This window comes from Mustela nigripes, chromosome 16 (genome assembly GCF_022355385.1).
Source record: "Mustela nigripes isolate SB6536 chromosome 16, MUSNIG.SB6536, whole genome shotgun sequence".
Lineage (NCBI taxonomy): Eukaryota > Metazoa > Chordata > Mammalia > Carnivora > Mustelidae > Mustela > Mustela nigripes.
In genome coordinates this window covers 39551234-39555809 of record NC_081572.1, presented here as the reverse complement: position 1 = coordinate 39555809, position 4576 = coordinate 39551234, and positions in this window count along the sequence as shown.

Below are 4576 nucleotides of genomic sequence, written 5' to 3'. Positions count from 1 at the left end.
GCTGGGGGCTATAAGGGTAGAAAAGACTGACACGGTCCCTGAAACTCTGTGGAGGGACGTGAGCTTTACACGAGGGACCGAATAAAATGCATGACTGTGTTAAGTCCTAAGAAGGAAATAAATAGAGTGATATGGTTACTGGACTGAAGGTAGAGGAGATTTCTTTTATTTATTTATTTTTAAAAAGATTTTATTTATTTATTTGACAGGCAGAGATCACAAGTAACAGAGAGGCAGGCAGAGAGAGAGGGGCAATCAGGGTCCCTGCTGAGCAGAGAGCCCTATGCGCGGCTCGATCCCAGGACACCGAAATCATTACCTGAGCCGAAGGCAGAGGCTTTAACCCACTGAGCCACCCAGGCGCCCGGAGGAGATTTCTTTTAATGGGATGACACAGAAGGCCTCTTTGTAGAAATGATTTTTGAGCTGAAACCTGGGGACAGAACATGAAGGTTTTGAAGTGGGAAAGAACTTGGCCTGTTTGAAGAAAAAAAGAACAGAAAAGAACAAAACCCCGAATTTGCCAACTGAGCAGAGTGAGCAAGGGGTGACGCTGGAGAAGTAGGCAGGGGCCTGATTATGCAACGCTTTGTAGCCCCCAGTGAAGGGGATGGTAACCAGACCCTCCCAAGGCCCCAGGGTATCAGATACACGCAGAGAACATGTGGAGCTGCTCGGCATGGAGAAGAATGGCTGGACAACTGCTAGAAGGTTGCGGTGGTAGGAGGGGGAGTTTTGGTGACATTGAGAATGTCCCATTCCTGAGAATGACTTACATTTTTGCAGCTGCTTAAGTTTAAGAACTTTGGTTACCTATCAATGCAGTCAGTGAAAGGTGGCTCGCAAGAAGTTGGTAGTGATCTCCATAGTTACTTCTCAGTCTTCTGTAATGAAGATGCTACATGGAAAGAAACATGTCTCCATATTAGCTTATCTGCTATCCTTAGAGAAACCTTGAGAGCTAGGTTTTATTATCCATGTTTCCCAGAGGGAAAACCAACGATCACAGAAATTAAGAAACATGTTAAACTCACCAGCTACTTAGAGGCTGGCCTAGACTTTGAAAGCAAGTGAGTGCCTCTAGAACTAAAAAGTGGCCCTTTTATTGCATTTTCTGCTGGATGATACTGTTTGAAAGAAAAAGGTACAGTGTAGGTGTAGAGATCATTCCCTTGGACTTGATGTGAAAGAAAGGGAATGATCAAAGGCAAGTAGTGTAATCAACCAGTCTTGAATGCCTCTTGCATCTCCCATGGGATCACTGCGTAGCTCCTCCAGTAGGAGTGTATATATATATAAACTTTTCAAAATGTTAGAGAAGATGGTGTGGAACCAGTACCTGAGGAACATGTTCAGGAGAATAAATAGGAGGCAATATTTAGCTGTGGTGGCACTGGTCAGAGAAAGGAGGAGTCAGTTTGGGTAACTAGGAAACTGAGCAGATGGTGGTGCTGTAAATATGTTGAAGGACTTGGTGCAGGTACAAGCTGCATCCCTCTATCCATTCTCTATTGGATCTCCTATCTCTTCCCCCTGATAACATCTTGAGAAGATCTCCTAACTTTCAGGTCTTTTCTAATGATTTTAAAACCCATTCTATTTTTGCTTTCTGCTCAGTTTTGCTGTGAACCTAAAACTGCTCTAAAAAAAGTTTATTTAGAAAAAAACTCCACTCTGGCCTAAATCAAAACAACAATTTCAAATCCAATTAATTTTTTTATTTTTAATTTTTAAAACTGATTTTACTTATTATTTGAGAGAATGAGTGGGAGGCGGGGCAGAGGGAGAAGCAGAATCTTCGGGAGCCTACACGGTACTTGACCTCAAAGAACCTGGGATCATGACCTGAGCTCAAGGCAGATACTTAACCGACTGAGCCACCCAGTCGCCTTTTACTTTTAAATTTTTAGAGATTTATTTGAGAGAGACTGCTTGCACAAGCGGGGAAGGGACAGAAGGAGAGACAGAGAGAGAGAACCTCAAGCAGGCTCCCCATTGAACGAAGAGCCGGATGGATATGGGCTTGATCTCACAAAGCTGAGATCATGACCTGGGCTGAAATCTAGAGTCTGTGCCACTCATCCGGCTGAGACTCCATTTCTAATTTAAAGCTTCTCTCCTTTCTGACTCTCAGTTGGGAATTTGTGTTTAGCTTATATTTTTCCTCCCTTCTTTTTCTTCCCTCTCTCATTCTGCTCCTCTGGCATTAGGGGAAGGATTAAAGAAAGGAAGTGAAAGTGTCTCTCATGACTAATGTCATCAGAAGCAGAGATCCAGGTGCTGATTCTTTCTTTCTTTCTTTCTTTCTTTCTTTCTTTCTTTCTTTCTTTCTTTCTTTTTTTTTTTTAAGATTTTATTTATTTATTTGACAGAGAGAGAGATCACAAGTAGGCAGAGAGGCAGGCAGAGAGAGAGGGGAGGAAGCAGGCTCCCTGAGGAGCAGAGATCCCGACACGGGGCTCCATCCCAGGACCTTGGGACCATGACCTGAGCTGAAGGCAGAAGCTTTAACCCACTGAGCCTTCCAGGCACCCCTGAAGGCAGAGGCTACAACCCACTGAGCCACCCAGGTGCCCCGCTGACTCTTTCTTGTTGGGAGCATTTATGGGTCCTTTGGAGGCTATACCTGTGAACCTTAAGGCCCTCTTCAGTCACTGCTTTTTGATGTCCACTCTTCCAGCCCATTACTGGGTCTTTTCACTCTGATGAGAAGCCCTATTGAGTTAGCTACCCGACTCTGTCAAACACAGTGCAGGTTGCCCCATTGCTTCCCTTTTTCCTTGTCCTATTGTGAATGTATCAGCCCTCTTCCCTAATTTAGAATTCTCTAGGCCCATATTGGTAAACACCTTTATGAATGTGCACAGAGGCCCCAACCTCCTGGAGAGACAGGACTGGTTCACCTCAAAACTCTTAACAATGTGGATGCACAGAGATGGCTAAGTTGCTATAGTCAGTGAGATTCACCAGCTCGGGAGAAAGATCTCGCAGATCCCCCAAGTCTTTTGTAGTGCTCCCTCTTTATAGTGAGGTGAGCATTTCATCCTCTTCCATGATTTCTTCTAATGAATTCCTTTTGAATTTTTATCTCTCCATGGTGGATGCTGGAAGTAGATGAAGGTTTTAGGATTGGTCTAGTCATTTTTTAATAAATCTTTTACTTACTAAAGTAGTAAGGATGAACTGGTAGGCCTCCTATAGAAGGTGAAGATACTTACTTCCTGCTGTTCTCAGCTGTGGAATTTTATAACTCATTAGCATTCTGGCATGATATGTTAATTGCACACCAAATTGAGGAAGGAGGAATGCCCTTTCTAAGAAAAGAAAGACTTAGTTTTATACTGAGATTGATGGACTCTCAGAGTTAGGAGAACTCTAGAAGCCATTTAATCTATTTCCCCACCATTGCTATGAATCCTGTTTACAACTTGATGAGATGTTCATCAATTTTCGTTTGGACACATCCAGGAACTAGGAATGCATTCCCTAACTTTCAGATCTCAGCTCTGCCAATTACCGTATGAGTTTCACCAAATCACTTTAGGTAAACCCGGTTCCTCACCTACGAAAGGAGTGTGAATAGCATCTTCTTCACAGAACATTGTTGGAAGGATAAGAGAAGATAAATATATAAATTTCCTAACCCAGTCACAGAAGAGTGCAATGTTGGTTCCCTCTCCAGGTCCCTTTAGGGGACAGCATATTCAGTTTTCGGATTGTCTTCACCGGAGAAATATCTTCTTCATATTGAACTGCCTCTATATTTTTAGCTCTTCCCTTAAGCTCACCCCTCAGTGGTCCTACAGAATGTCTTTTCTCCTTTCACTTGACAGCCCTTCAGTATCTGTGATTTTAGTTGAAGGAAGTGGAAATATTAGAAAAATCCATTTTTTTTTTCTTTTCTGAGTGGGGAGTCCAGGTAGCTGTTAGACTTCCGCGTGACCCCCCAAGAGGGGTTTATTGAGTGAATGGGGCAAAGATGGTATTTCACTTTCTAACATCAGTTCTCCCCGACGCTGCTGGGTTTAATCACAGGCTGGCTAGGATTCTGTAGGATTCTAGCCTGCAACGTACGTGTGAGTGTGTGTGTGTGTGTGTGTGTGTGTGTGTGTGAAGAGAGGGAAAGAGAGAGATGTTGTTAGACGCTTGGACGCCTTTGAATGTTGCTATTCTTTGTCTGCCACATCGTGAGCACAAATGCGATCGTTTATTGCCCCAAATGAATAGTTAAACGTGGAAGTGACAAAGGAAGCCAAGCGGCTTTCAATGAATACCTAGGCGGGTGCTCCGAAAGTCCTCTCAAGGGCGAGCTAGGAGAGTTGCTGTTACGAGGCCTCTTTTGGGGTGGGTGGGGACTTAGCCTTCGGTTCCAACGCTTAGGCACCGCCTCTTTGACTCGCGGGCTGGCCGCTAGGCGGTGCTGGGGAGCTTGCCGCCCACGAGCCCGGGAGCCCCAGCTCTTACCCTCACTCCTCAATCCCCGACAGGCGGCAAGACTACAACTCCCGTAGTGCTCTGGGAGCCGAAGGGTGGGGGCCATGGGGGGAAGAGGGAGGCGAGGGCGGGCTTTCCGGGA